Below are 16,884 nucleotides of genomic sequence, written 5' to 3' on the forward strand. Positions count from 1 at the left end.
TGCTCTAAACTAGTACTAATTTGGAGCCCCACAAAAAAGGACTGACATGACAGTAACTGGCCAAGTTTGCCAGTCCAGCTCAGATGAGCCCTGGCTAAGACAGCCTCAGCCTCCTTTAATATGACCAACTTTCATCCTGCAACTAAAAACTTCCTATTAGCTGCAAATAATAGTTCATCAAAAGATAGACAAGAGTTGTAGCATGACAAAATCAAAAGGCATTTGCAATAAGTTCAATCACTAATAATATTATTCTTATGTACATGAATACTGCTAACAACTTCTTACATTTACATTATATATAAATCCATGACATTTTATATATACACACACACATATAGTTTTTTTCCCTGATTATAAAAGTAATACATGTTCCTTCTACAAAATTTAGAAATTATAGAAGAAAATAACAATCACTATAAACACTATCAGTCTAAGATTGTTGAAATATTATTAATATTTTGGTATCTATTAAATCAGTCTTATTATTTTAACCAAAGTTAGTCTTGTTTCATACAAAGTTTGTGTAAATTGGCTTTCTACTTAATAATACATGATAAACATTTTCTTGTATCATTATTCTTTTATAGTTTTTGTGGCAGTAGATGAATATTAATGCAAATTGCCAATTTTTTCACAAGTATACAGTCTAGAAATAGTATTTAGTTAAAGACAGTTTTGATGCTTCTGATACATACTGTCAAACTGCCTTGAGCTGTTTCAAATTAAGACATTACTAGAGCTTTGCTTAGACTGAGACAAAGTTCTAAAGTTCACAATCTTCACCATGTCTTGAGACTATTTCTCCAATCGATACTATTCTATCTTAGACAAAGTTTCTTTTAGTTAACTTCTTATTAAAACTTTATGACAATCAGACCTAGAAAAAATAGAAACTGTACATCTATAGATTAATAGAATAACATATATATCAATTTGCCTACCACATAGTTAATAAAAGTATCTCTAAAATGCTTAAAAGGGAGATTCTAGGAAGTACTAAAACAAATTTCCTTTTTTTTTCTAAAGCTCATATAAATCGAGATAAATCAAAACTGCTAAACTCAATTCTGCAAAATATATGTAGTCTTATACAGTATATTCTTAATATCTGTACTATAAGGCAAAAATCTAAAAATTATCAACTAATACTTGCAAAATATTATAGTTTACAAAGCCTTTACACATCAAGTTTCATCCTAACAAGCTTAAAAATGGCATTACTTTTATTACAGTCATTTTTTAACACATGAAAAAACAGGCAGAATGATTAAGTGACTTGCCTAAGGTCACATGCCTAATAAACGGCAAGAACAGAATTCAATCAGGACTCCAGACTCTCAATACGGTGCCCTTCCTGTTTCCGTCCTGCTTTCCATAAATCACAGATGATCCAATCTTTCCCTGTGTTTAGCCTCAGATAAAAAAAAATTAACAGATTTATTTTCTTAATGTTATTTATTTCAGCCAATAGTAAAATAAATTTGCATTCCCTGAGTATACACACTGACAGTGGGTGAGCCAACTAATCCAACTGCTGATAGCAGACAGATGCCAGCTTAAGGTTAACACTTTTTTCTTGTATAAATCCAGACACAGAGAAACATATTTGGCTGAGTATAACTCAATTTGTAATTTTTCCAAAGAAAACAAACATTATAACTACCAGAAATGTTTTTCCTTCAAATATACTGTGAAGATAACAACTGAGAAAAACATTAAATATCTTTAAAATAAACTCTATTCTCTCCTTTTAAAAAAATACACATATATACTCAAAAATAAATATTTTCTTCCATTTCTTCCTTCTACCCACTAAACCCCCAACTACCTCTAACAATGAAAGAATAAAAAATTAACAATAAATGGTTTTTGATATTGGTGATTTTTAACTTTTACAAAGCTATCAATTGTCATTAATTTAGCATTATCTTTAACATACTGGTTAATTATAGTTTGTGTGATTTAATTAAGTCACTTTAAGAAACTTAGTTTTATTTTAGCAAGGTCTGCACACATCTGCCTTCCTCTATAGTTCCTTAGGAGAAGAGATGACGTCTTATTGATTATTCTATTATCCATTGGCCTTATTATATGATAGTCATTCAATAAGCATTTGTTGCACTTAATTCAATTAATGTAGTAGAAATACATAAAATACATCGAAGTCTAATAGTTAACAAACATTTATTAGCCTATGTATTGCATACGTTTTACTTCTCTAAAATCAAGATTCAACTTTAATTATATTTGGGAACTGTTTTTTTCTTTCATTGTGGGTACATAAAGTAATGCTGTGCCTTTCAATCTTCGGCATCTTAGATTCAATGAATAAAGTCTTCATAAAAATACACATTGAGAACATTTTTCTCCCACTATTACATGAGTAAATGCAAAGTGCTAATCATGGATCTCTACAGCTACGTAAAGATGTGAGGGGCTATCCCCTATAGATGGCTCCCCTGCTCTAACAAATCAGTGTGTTAGGCCTAAAAGAGCCAGAATTTCATCTTATTTACCGTTGTATTTCTAGCATATAATCCCTAGCGGCTCAATAAAGATGAGCTAAATAAATAAAAACATTTGGCTTGGGGGAAAGGAATGATTGGATGACAGGGGATAAGCCATGCTGTAAAGGAAGAAAACAAATTATAAAGATAACATGACTTAAAGAAATAAAAAGAAAGAAATATATTTATCATTCCAATATTTAAAGATTATAGATCTACAATCCACTTATGATTCATACAGCATTTACCTAAATGTGTTCTATGGAATACTAGTTTTATAGGATATTAATTGGAATTGTTACCTAAATTAAATAGATTTTCCAGGCAAATAAATTTGGGGAAATTGATAAAACAGTGTTAACCAACTTCTTCACCTGCAAGTTTTGTCAGTATATTTAACATTCTGCTATCATTGTGGATTTCCAATACAGGGATAGAGTATGTATTTTCCAAATTTATTTGCCACAGAAACCCTTTTTGGGAATCCCCCTGGGAGACTAGCATTCCACAGAAAGACTTCAGGTAATCCCTATACAGAATCTTCAAAGCAGCTCTACACAGATGACAGCTACAAAATGTTATGAGCTAAGTAACTGATAACAAAATAATAACTGATAACAGAAATAACAAAGAGCAAATTATCTAAAGCATTCTTATTGCATACACAGAATTTTATAATTCCAGTGGAGGAAAGTAAAGGAAGACAAAGAAACTGTCCTAGGGGGAGGGTATAAAGCTCAGTGGTAGAGTGCAAGCTTAGCATGCATGAGGTCCTGGGTTTAATCCCCAGTACCTTCATAGAAAAATAGATAAATAAATAAACCTAATTACCCCCAGAAAGAGATTGTCCTATAAAAGGGGGTTAAAGATTATAGTGTTCATGTACTTAAGTTCACTTGATTAGGTAAATAACCCTGGTATATCTGACTAAATGGTACACTAAAATTCCAGTGTACCAGTACCTGAAAGAATCATGATATAACCAAATTATTTGGTACATACCATACATTTTCTCATTAATACAACTCATGAAATAGAAGGATTCATAGAAGAGACAGTAAAATTGAACAACAGAATTCAAACAATTGGCACAAAATTATTTTGGAGCAAGAAACAGAATTTCTCTCTTATATGTTCTAAATTAATAAAGTCTAGATGAAGAACATACTACAACAGAAGGTATTACAGTCATCATCTACCCTTTTTGAACAGAAGAAGACAAGCAAATGCAATTAGGTTCAAACAAATGAGAAAAGTTAGGAACATTATACAGTCTTTATAAGTCCTGGTATCAGAGACTCCTCCCAAGCACTACTACTTACTGCTAGGGCATTACATTTAGATTTGCTGGTGTGTTGGTGATAATAATAATAATCATTCTAACTAGTCTGTGACCTCATCCTAATTAGTAGCTTAACTTCTCTATAACTTACTCTATAGAATAAAAGGGTTGACTCAAGTAATCTTGAAGTTTTCATCCATTTCTAAAATTCTACCAAAAGAGAGGCAAACTTACAAACATGTTGAACTTCTACTGAAGCTTTTGCCATAATTTTTGAGTTCTAAATCTTGGGTAACAAAGTTTTGTCTTTACAGTGAATACCCTTATGAATACTTTGATAATCTTACGTGGACACCATTAGGTGAAGATTTTAAAAGGTTGAAGAATACATATTTTAAATTATTTCAACAGGTATTTATCTATAACACCCTTGTTCTAGAAAGATTTTTAACCTGAATATATAGTAACAGGGAATGAATAAATTGTCATATTCACACAATGAAACACCATACAGCAACTAAAATTCAAAAACTAGATCTAATAATTTTAGCAACATGGATAAACTTTGAAAATATGTGATTGAGTGAAAAAAGCAAGTTATACAATGATAGATATCACAAGATGTCCTTTATATAACATTTTTAAAAACACAAATATATTACAGTGCCAAGGGCACTTCCATGCCCATGTAATTTTTTCTTCCATTATAAAACAATGAAATTAGAACATCCTCTAACACTATATACAAAAATAAGCTCAAAATGGATTAAAGACCTAAATATAAGACCAGAAACCATAAAACATAAGCAGAACACCCTTTGATATAAATTGTGGCAATATTTTTTTGGATCTGTCTCCTAAAGTAAAGGAAATAAAAGAAAAAATAAACAAATGGGACCTAATTAAAGTTAAAAGCTTTTGAGCAACAAAGGAAACCACTGACAAAACAAAAAGACAACCTACTAAATGGGAGAAAATATTTTTAAATGATATGACCTGTAAAGGATTAATATCCAACATATATAAACACCTTATACAACTCAACAACAACAAAAAACCCAATTAAAAAATGAGCAGAAAATCTGAATAGCCATTTTTGCAAAGAGGAAATGCAGATAGCCAACAGAAAAGTGAAAAGATGCTCAACATTGCTAATCATCAGGGAAATGCAAATCAAACCTCAATGAGATGTCACCTCACACCTGTTAGAGTGGCTATTATCAAAAAAACCACTAATGTTGGCAAGGATGTGGAGCAAGGGAACTCTTGTACACTGTTGGTAGGAATGCAAATTGGCTGATGCAGCCACTGTGGAAAACAGTATGGAGGTTTCTCAAAAAACTAAAAATTGAACCACCATATGACCCAGCAATTCTACTCCTGGATATATATCTGAAAAAAATAAAAACACTAATTCAAAAAGATACATGCACCCCAGTATTCACAGCAGCATTATTTTCAATTGTCAAGATATGGACTGAACCTAAGTGTCCATCAACAGATGAATAGATAAAGAAGATGTGGTGTATATATATATACATTGGCATACTACTTAACCATAAAAAAGAAAGAAAATTTGACATTTGCAGCAACATGGATGAACTTAGAGGATATTATGCTACATGAAATAAGTCAGAGAAAGACAAATCCTGTATGATATAACTTATATGTGGAATCTAAAAAACACAACTAAATATAACAAAAAACAGACAAACTGGTAGTTACTAGTGGGGAGTGGGGGCAATAAGGGGTAAGGGATTAAGAGGTACAAAATATTAGGTATAAAATAAGCTATAAAGATATAATGTACAACATAGAAATATAGCCAATATTTTATAATAGCTAAAAATGAAGCATAACCTTTAAAAATTGTGAATCACTATTAAAAAAGCTATGAATCACCATATTGCCCACCTATAACTTATATAATCTTGTACATCAACTATACTTAAATTTAAAAAATATTACATTTAATAAATAAAGCAAAATGTTAATACTTGTTCATTCCAGGAAATAGGTAAAAGGTTTTTTATTATATTATTCTTATTTTTATTTTTTCTTGAAATATTTAATAATTTTTAAATGATACAAAATTTTAGTATCTTACCTCTTATATGTATATATTCACATAAAATATGTGGATAAGGAAAACAATAGAAGAATAAGAATAAAGCCAGCAGTGAGATTAGTCCACAAAATTTATGTCATAAATTGTGTGTGTGTGTGTGTGTGCTAGAGTTAGCTCACAAATCTTTCAATAAGGGCAAAATGAATTAAACAATTTATTATTTTTAAAATCTATTAAAATATGCCAGAAATATTGGAGATTTAGACATTCAAAGCATATTACAGTAAATTTGGCAACACAAAAGACAGAAGAACTGGAGAAAATATTAAAGAGTAAATCTGACTTAAGTGGTTCATTCATTTATTCCTGAAAGATAGAAGCAAAATAACAGACAAAAAGAAAAAGACTATATTCTGAGAATAGTATGTATGACAGTATTTTAGAAAGTAGGCATTTTAAGGCTGAAGAGAATGTAATTCAAATCAATCTTGTTAAGGAAAGAATTCAAATCAATTTTGTTATGGACACTGTAGAAATAAAATCTAAAGATTCAAAATATAAAAGCCTTTATGATTTATCTGGGTGACACACACACACATACACACCAAGGGACACATATAATAAAATACTTGGTTGATAAGCTATTTTCCAACAAGCCAAAATAAAAAAAACCAAGTAAGAATTTGAAGGCAAACCTACTTATATTATGAAGTGGTAGATAATTAGGAAAGCCTCCTTTAAAAACTTAAATTGAAGTCAGTCAAAATATAGAGAGATATATTTAAGGTTCAGATGGCTTCAGTGTTTCACAGTATGAAAGGGTGAAACTATTGGGGAGAAACCACAGGTGGATTTTTGCAAGCCGGTATGACTAAGCAAAGTAGCAAAGAAATGGCATTGTGGACAAATAAAAGGATATTTCAACTGAAGAAAAATATTCCTAATTGTAGGAAGTCTCCCCAGCTAATGATTGGCACGCATAGCACTCAGCCAACTGCACGTGTTAACAACAGATAACAGTAGAGCAGAACTGAAATAGAACTGTTAGTCCCAACTCCCATGTGTTCCAGGTAAAGCTCTCCCTGGTCTCATCTTTGGGCTGACTTCAAGCCTCTCTCCCAGGGAACAGCTTTGAAGAACAATACTTACATAGCTATATTCAGTAAACTATTTGGGTTCTTTTTAAAGTTTTTTCACCTTTTAATATTATTGATCAAAATAATTAATGATTTTAGATCCAGCAGGAACTTTATATTAATAAAAATATAAATGAATCTAGGCATAGATCTTGTATCTTTCACACCAAAAAAACCTAACTCAAAGTGGATCATAAATCTATAACATAAACCACAAAGCTATAAAAAATTTCTAGATGATAACACAGAAGAAAAACTAAGTGACCTTGGGTTTGGCAATAACTTTTTAGATACAATAACAAAAGCACAATCCATGAAATAAAAACTGACAAGTTTGCTCCATTAAAATTAAAAACTACTTTGCATAAGACATTGTCAAGAGAATAAAAAAGACAAGCCACAGACTTGGAGAAAGTAACTGCAAAATACGTATCTGATAAAGAACATGTGTCCAAGATTTCTAAAGAACTCTAAAAACTCAAAAATAAAAAAAAGAACCACTCAATTTTAAAATTGATTGTTAAAAAAGATTTGAACAGACATCTCACCGAAGAAGATATACAGGTAGCAACTGAGCATATGAAAAAAATGCTCAACATTATATGTCATTAGGGAAGTGCCAATTAAATGAGATATCATTATTTATCTACTAGAATGGCTAAAATCCAAAACACTGACAATACCAAATCCTGAGGAGGATGTGACGGCACAGGAACTCTCATTCTTTGCTGGTGGAAACGCAAAATGGTACAGCCACTATGGAAAACAGTTGGGAAATTATTACAAAGCTAAACATAAGATTACCACATAATCTAGCAATCATGCTCCTAATTATTTATCCAAATGAGTTGAAAGCTGCACACAAATGTTTACAGCAGCTTTATTCATAACTGCCCCAAACTGGAAGCAACCAAGATGTCCTTCAAAAGGCAAACATAAACTATAGTATATCTGTACAACGGAATATTATTCAGCAATAAAAAGAAAAGAGCTATCAAGTCATGAAAAAACATAGAGGGGTTTAAATGGACATTTTTAAGTGGAAGAAGCCAGGCTGAAAAGCTACATACTGTATGATTCCAACCACATGATACTCTGAAAAAGGCAAAACTACGGAGACAGTAAAAAGATTAGTGGTTACCCAGGGTTCAGAAAGAAAGAGCCAAGTATGAATAGGTGGGGCACAGAGGATTTTTAGGGTGGTGAAACTATTCTGTATGCACTGCAATGGTAGATACATGACATTATGTATTTATCAAAACCCATAGAATGTACAATATAAGAGTGAACAGTAATGCAAAGCATGTAAGTTAAGAAAAAAAGAAAAAAATCTATTCCAATTCCCCTCATTTTACAGCTCAAGACTCTAAGGCATAGAAAAAATCAAGAGACTTGCCAAAAGTTACACAGAAGAAGAGCTCAGGCCACAGCTGCAATCTGTTATTATGAATAAAGTTCAAAAATAGGGCTGTGATAGATTTTGAGAGTTGTTAACTCAATTCAGCCCTGTTAACACTTGAGCTGGGCAACCATTAAAGTTAAGACCTCTGAGGCTTTCTGACACTGTGAAACATTAAACACAATGAGGATACAAAGAATAAAGTATTCAGTTTAAATTACGATTTTCTCATTTTAAACACAGGTGTAAAGAAGAGGCTAAACAACTGGAGCTGATGAGATGGTTCCTCAAGAAAGCAGAAAGCTTTCTTCAGGGAAGGCACAATGAACATTTGAGCTCTAACTTAGTATTTGAGTTCTATACTTGGGATTCTCCCAATCCCTCCCCCACTCCCCAAAAAATCTGCAATGAGAAAAAAGCTACTACACTAACAGATCTTTAACAGGAGGCAGACAGGCATGGTTTCTAGTCCTGGCTCTGCCATTTACTAGCTATGTGTTTTAAGGAAAGTTTTTTAAACTCTCTGGGCCTCAGCTTCCTTATCTATAAAAAATGGGGATAATAATATCTACTTCATAGGGTTACTGTGAAGCTTAAAAAAATCCATGTAAATCACCTGGCATAAGAAACAGGCACAGAATAAATATACTGTGTATATTAACTATTAATATGTTAATTCTAAACCATTAAATTGTGTGTGTGTGTGTGTGTGTGTGTGTGTGTGTGTGTGTGTGTGTAAGCAGATGTCTCAAAACTTTATAGAATTAGATAGGACACAGGAAAACAAACAACTATACAGAGGAAATGGTACTAAGCATTTAAGAGCGTTACGTATAATATTTTATGGAGTCTTCTTTACAAGCCTATGAAGTAGGTGGTCAGCCAGTAGGTCAAGTACTTTGGGAGCATCTACCATGTGTGAGTCACTGTTTGAGGCACTGGGAGCACAGCGGTAAACAAGACAGAGTCCTTGCTCTCAAGGAGCTCATATTCTCATGCAGAAGAACACCCAATAAGCATGAAATAATCAAACATAATTCAAGTTGATAACTGAATTGCTGTGAAGAAGATTAAGGGTAATAGGTGGTCTGCTTTAGCTATAATGGTCAGGGAAGATCTCTCTGAAGACAGGAATTTTAAGATGAGTCCAAAACAGTAAGGAAGGCAGCCATGTGAAAATATTATGTAATACCACGGCAAGTAAAAAAACAGCATATGCCAAGATCCTAAATTTGGTATATACAAAGATCAGAAATACAACAATGAAAAATAATATGTACTGTATTTTATAGATGAATAAAATGGGATTTTAGAAAGGTTAGCAATCTGCATAAGGTAAACGGCAAAAGCATGGATTTGAAGGTCTGACTCCACAGCCAGGGGTCTCATGGAAATGTTAAGCCGCTTCTTCTCAAGTTAGCAAAACCTCTCAATCTGTTCTCAGCCAGTCAACAATCCTGTTTCCCAAACAGTCTTCTAAAATGTACTATGACAATTTACCAACCTAAAGAGTTCTTCTAAATTCCAAAATATTTATTTGCTTTATTTGTTGCTGCAAAAATAAGGCAGATATTATAAAAACAAGAACTCTGAGTTAAACAGGGTAAAACTATATCACATTAAATAAAATTTTGTGTGATTGGTAATTATATTTTCTTGAACTATACATTCTTTAAACTTTTATCATACTGATATGTTACAGATGAAATACAATGTTTTTTAATAATTTCTAAAACAAAGCTGGACATGGAGTCCTGGCTCAGAAATACAGTAATATTTCATTTTGCTGTTTAATGAAAATAAAATTATAATTGCCATATTTTCACTTATGGTAACTTTCCCCAATTAAGAAGCCTAAAATGCAAAATATTATTAAAGCTATGTTGTAAATTTGAGAAAGAAGAATTATAATTCAAGGATCTCATTATAAAATCTTAGAGAGTACTAACAATTGTAGGATTATAAAAAATTAACACTTTTCAGTTCAACTATAAATCACTTTACAAATATTTCATTAATGTCAATCAAACTGCAGGAAAGATGATCATTTTAAAAGATACTGTTCCTTGAGTGCCAGGTGCTAATCTAAAAACTTTATATACACTATCATATTAAATCTTCACAACAGTCCTGAGAAGGTAGGGACTATCCTCCTCTTACAGGTAAGAAAACTAAGGCTATTTCATCTCCCACATTCAAAGGTTAAACAACTGGCCAAATTCATACTGCCAGGAAGAAGTGAAGTTGGGATTCAAACCCAAAAGACTGTGACTCTGAGGTCCATGCTCTCTTACTATCTGAGTCTATAGCTACATCTCACATCAAGAGTTAGGGTTTGACATACAGAAGCTTTTCAGAAGCAGTACTGGGTATTGTTCACCTGAATGACTCATTAAATCCCTCAAACAATATGATTAACATGTCCAAACCTCAACTCAGTATCTTTCCATCCCAAACCTGATCTTCCTAGTATACTCCCTACTCTGATTAATAGGAGTTACTCTTTACCATCTGGGTAGTAGTCACCCCAGGCATTTTCTTTCTCTCCCATAGCCAAATAGTCACTAAATCCTGTTGATTCTGTTTCCTAAGCATCACCCGTCTCTCATTATCTCTCACTCAGACCCGCAGCTACCACCCTCTCTCTATTCCTCACTGTCCAGCCAAGCTTCTTCAAAGAATAGTCTATATTCCATGCAGATTGTATGCTTAAGGGCAGCTTTTTAAGTACGCTGCTATATATTTAGTGCCAATCACAGAGCTTGTCCATATTGGGTTTCCAATAAGTACTAAACAAATGAATGCAAATATCAGGACTTCATCTCTCCATTCCCTTGCAAGTGCAACAAAAAAAGGTTACTGATGAAATTCTGATAGGAAAATGGCACTGCCTTCTTTAATAAAGAAAACTCAGATCCTGTGAGGCTGACAATGGAAGAAGAATCTCTGCATGCACAAGAGTAATTTATGAGTTAAGCCCATGAGTTCCAATTTTTGTTCTCAATATTCACTTTCTCCTTGGAGATCTCATTATTGCTGTTCCTCCTCACTGGCCTCACTGGCAGAAGGGTGCTGCTCCCCCTACAATGCTCCTACCTAGTTAGATCTATAACTATGACTCTTTCCCTTATATGTCTTGATACAGAAAAGATAAAGTTATAATATTTAAATAAGACTTTACCAAGGCTATAAGATAATAAAAGAGAAGAAAGGACAGACACCAAAAAGAAACCAGGCAGCAAATCTTAAAAGTTAGGATTTTCTCTCTGGCACTTTTAGGCTCTATTCTATGATAGCTCCTTATGTACCTTCAACAGGTAAGTGCTATTTTAGCATATACAACCCAAGAATCCATGCTTATCATATCCCCTCCTTAAAGAATAAACCTAGGAAAGAAAAGCCCAGAAGGATCCAGAGTTACCCACTCCCACTTACTTAAATCCTTTTATCCAAGTTGGTTTCTTGATTTGGACCCTATGTTTTTGGAAGAGGTGAACAAGGGAAATGCCAGCCCTTTAGAAATAACTCTCCTATCTTCAGGGGGCAGATTGTTTTATCCTACAGGTCACCCCAAGCCAATCAATCTTTATCTCAATTCAGCACAGTAATTCAATATTAATATGGGAATTTATGCCAGATGCATACATTGTAGGGTAACACAGACCACTGTCAAACCATCCAGTAACTTTAGCTTTCTAGACATGTTGTAGTACTCTGCATATTGACCAGTAATTCCTTCTTGAAATTTTCAAATCCTTGGTTGCCCATCTCCTGATTATACTCTTCCTTCTCTAGTTAGTTTCAGACTACGCTGGCCCTTTTCTTATTCTGCATTCTCTCCATAGCCAATTTTATTTGCTCCCATGGTTATAGTATAATGCTAATGTAACAGTTAAGAGTAAGCATTGGATCAACTCTACCATTTTTTTTTAAGCTATGTAAGGGTAAAATAATATATATGCAAAGCATTTAACAGAGTGCCTGAAACATAGTAAGCACATAGACACGGCAGGTTAAAAGCAAAATAAAACAAAATATTCCAATAGGCTGATAGTTTCCAAATATACATCTCCAACTCAGACCTCATTGCTGAGGTCAAGATCAATTACCCCCAAAAACTATGTGGTGGGAAAACTTAGAAATAAGATTAGCCTCTGAAGGCTAAAATATAAATCAGTCTAATGGACCAGCAAATTCATACTGAATGATTCTAAGACCAGAGACTAGGTTATTACATAAAAGTTTTAAAATATTTAAAGAATGTTTCCATCAAGAAAAAAAAAGTTGTCAGGAATGAAAAAAGGAACTCAGAGGGGCAAAAATTGGAGGCAAATAAAGCTCTACTGTGCAGAGGTTCTCATAGCTTAAAGCTATTAAGTGACCACAACATATATCTAATTTCCTTTTTTCTGATTCCAAGCTCCTCAGCAACCTGATGATTTCTCATATAATTTTCCTACAGAGAAAACTCCTTAGTCAGAGAACCTATGCTATCTACTTGGCAAATATCTCTAAGTATATCAATAAACTGGCATCCTAAAAATTCATCAGTCACATTGTGTGTATCTCCAAACCTCATACATTCTGGTGCACTTAGCAAGACTGTGTTTGTAAGTGCCCAAGACTTAGGAGCCCTGGTTTCTTTTTACAGTTACTAATTCATCAGTGAATTTCATAGCGAAGGTCTCTTGTTGGAGACCAGCCAGTCAGCTTTTTCCTTAACTAAAGCACTGTTCATTTAAAGCAGGAAATCCTCTACATATGCTTTATACTCTATATATAAATATACTCAACTATCTTATAACAGGATTAGATATTGGTAAAATATTAGCAAATCCAGCTTCATGAGGGTGAGCACTAAAATTCACTAGCAATAAAATTTTGCTCTCTTTTAAGACTAATTTTCTAAAATGCCTTCATTATAAAGTACCTTCCTCCAACCATTAATTATCGTGTGCTTTTATAAACAGTAGGTAAACATGCAATACCTTTGAAAATTCTGACTTTACATTTTTCTTTCATTCATTCATTCGTCAAATATTTATTAAGTTCATTCTAAATGTCAGGCACTGTACTCAGAGCTGGAGATGAGCAAAAGCTGGCAGAGTTGCTACTCTTGTGTGCTTAAGCTTTAGGAGCAGACACACTTTAATAAAATGATCACACTGACAATTCTAAAACTACATTTGTAATTTATTAGCAAGAAGAGATATATGGTACAATAAGAGTACATAACAGGGGCATTTAATCAGATCAGGCAAACTTCTCTGAGAAAGTGGTATTTCAGCTAAGATCAACAAGAATAGGAGTCAAACACTAGGCTAGAACAGTCTGGACAAAGAAAATAGTACTGGAGGTGCTGCATCCACACTCACTGTCTCTACTTCTTCTCCCATTCTCTCTTAAATGAAACACACTTTTATACCATTTACTGCACTGAAATTGCTCTCAAGATCCTCAGTGATCTCCACATTACCATATGCAGTGATCAGTTAACCTCTTCTCATTTGACCTAGAGCAGCATTTAACATAACTTAGCATTACTTCCTCCTCAACCACTTCCACTTGGCTTTTAGGACACCACACTCTGTAGGCTTCTCTCTCTGTTCACTAGCTACTCCTGCAAAGTCACTGTTGCAGATAACACCAAATCGACACAAACTCCATGGAGTGCCTCTTTTTGTGATACCAACTATTCTCAGTCTTTACCAAGTATCAAAACACTACTATGAAAACTAAAATTTTATCTATAGCCAGATCTTCCCCCTCATCTTTGGACTCATTTATTCAACTCTACTGGATTGTCTTAGAAGCATCTCAGAATTAATGTGGCCAAACTAAACTCCTGATTCACCCACTTACCCTCATACACAAATCTGGAAATTTCCTATGACATTAAATGGCAATTCCTTCCTTCTAGTTGCTCAGGCTAAGAACTTGGAGTCATCTTTAACTCTTTTACTCTCACACCTCATATCCAATTTGTCAGCAAATCTGTTAGCTATACTTTCATAATATATCCAGACTCTAGCCTCTTCCCACTTTCTCCATTGTTATCACCCTAGTCCACTACATCCCTCACCTGGACTATTTCTTTATATTCTAGTGTTTCTGCTTCTACCCTTGCTTTTCCTTGGTCTATGATCAACATAATTTAAAAGAAGTAATCAATTTTAAAAGTCAGATTATGCAACCCATCTGCTCAAAACCCTCCAATGGCTTCCTATCTCAATCAACAAAGTCAAAGACCTTTCAATCACCTACATGACCTCCTTCCTCTGTGACCCCATGTTATTATCTTCTCTTGCCACACTGCTATTTGTCAAAGGTGAGGAACCACAGGCCTTTGCACTGGCTGTTCTCTTCACAGAAATGTTCTTTCTCCAGACATCTGCATGACTTACTCCTTCTCCTACTTCAGATCCCCTCCAACGTCTCCTTCTTGATTAGGTGTTCTTTGACCACCTTATTTAAGTGAAACTTGCCCCTCAAAAACTGGCACTCCCCATTTCCTTCCCAGTTGGTTCTTATTTTTCTCCACTGCATTTGCCTTCATTTACTACATATGTCACATATTTATTGTCTACCTCTCCTTAGTAGAATGCAAGATCTATGAGAGTAGGGACTTGAGTATATTGTGCTCAGCGGTACACATCCTCAGTGTCCCATTATATAGTAGGTACACAACAGATACTTGCTGAGTGAACAAATGGACAAAAAGGAATATAAGAACCAGTGACCGAAGAAAGATCTGTATGGCTGAAGCACAGATAAATGGAGAGTGGTATACTAAATGGGGCTGGAGAGGTAGAAAGGGACCAGAAGACACTAGGCTTTATAAAGAAATTTTGCTTTTAAGATAAAGATAAGGCATCACTGAATGGTTTTAAGAGAAAATCTAATTGGATTTGCATTTGGAAAGATCATTCTGGCTGCTGAGTGGAGAACTAATGGAGAAAGGTCAGAGTGAATAATCACTATTGCAATGGTATTGGCAAGTGATTATGGCAGTTTGTGAAAGACTGTGCTTACACAGATGGAAGAAAAAAGATGGATTTGAGGGATATTTGGGAAATAAGACATTCAGGACTTATTAATAATTTGGCTACAGAGGTAAGGAGGACATTAAAAAATCAAGAAAAATGCTTAGGTTTCAAATTTTCACAAGTGGATGTTAATGCTCTAAAGTGAAATAGGAACACTGGAAAAGAATCAGATTCACAGGAGATAAACATGTATTTGATTTTAGGCATGGTGAGTTTGAGGTGCTTTTGAAATATCCAAGAAGAAATATCAAGAAAATGGATATAAGAAAGGTTAAAGATGACGCTGGATGGAGCTATACATTTAAGAGTCATAGGTGGTGGCAAAATCATGACAATGGTTTCCATTACACAGAAAAAAAAGGAGACCCAGACTTAAGAAACTACCCTACCACTTGTGGGCTAGACTAAAGAGGATGAGCCTCCCAAAAAGAAAAGAAAAAAAAAAAAAAAAAAAAAAAGCAATGGTTTTGTTTGTTTCCTGAAGTCATACTCATAAGGAGTTCTCGTTTTTTAAAATTCTGATTTAAACAAGTAACAGTAGAATGTCCAAGCCTTTCCAACCTAAACCAAACTCATCAACTATACATCTCTCCAAGGATAAGTCACTGTTAGAAACTATTTGGAAAATTCACAACACCTGTCTCTTTGCTGCTTCAAAGTACATCAATACACAAAGTTATGCCTCCCAAAATATATATGATTTTGGTTTATTGCAATTTCCTGAAATTACCATATCTCTCTCACTCTGGAGCTCACCATATGCTGTTCCTTCTTCCCTCTTTGCCTGAGATGAAGATTTCCCTGACTTCCCAAGACTGGGCTAAGTGATCTTCTTTCCAGCCATCCGAATGATATCATATAGTACTGCATGTTTTATGTGTGTACCGGATGTGTGTGTGCTGCACAGTAATGTATATTTAACCATCAGTTTAACTAGATTGGTGCTGTGTCCTTTCCACTATTGTATACTTAGTACCTAACAAGGCTAAGTTTTAAGAAACGTATCTATTCTGCAATGTGAAGAATTAAAATCTAATTTGGTTGTCGGTCCACTGACAGCCCTTCACACCTCGGCTTTTCTCACGAAAAGTGACTTTTTAAACTCAAACAGTAATTTGTAAACAAATGATTGAATCTTTAAAAATGCTAAATTTTGTAGATTTCTATAGGTCTTTTTTTATGTGGTATCATTAAAGCCTGCAAAAATTCATATCTAGGAATATTTGGGAGTCTTTTGCCTTCAATCTCGTACAAAATTGATCTGACAACTCTTTTCCAAAGCCTGGCTTGGGACTTTATTTGAGCAAATGCAGTATAGAATACCTCTATATAATGGCAAACAAAGATGCAGTTGCACAAGTATCCCTAATTCATCCCGCGAGAGCCCACTTGACAGAAGCAGAGGCAGGAGCGCAGAGCACGTTTCCACAGCATCCCCCTTGC

General features: G+C 34.0%; 1 protein-coding gene across 3 annotated transcripts in view; it reads right to left on the bottom strand.

The window, feature by feature from the left end:
- The window catches only part of CEP57L1 (centrosomal protein 57 like 1), a 60,495-nt gene that overhangs the window by 43,300 nt on the left and 311 nt on the right, over nucleotides 1-16,884 (bottom strand). The gene's annotated exons all lie outside the window — the stretch shown is intronic.

This window comes from Camelus dromedarius, chromosome 6 (assembly GCF_036321535.1).
Source record: "Camelus dromedarius isolate mCamDro1 chromosome 6, mCamDro1.pat, whole genome shotgun sequence".
NCBI classification, from domain to species: Eukaryota; Metazoa; Chordata; class Mammalia; order Artiodactyla; family Camelidae; genus Camelus; species Camelus dromedarius.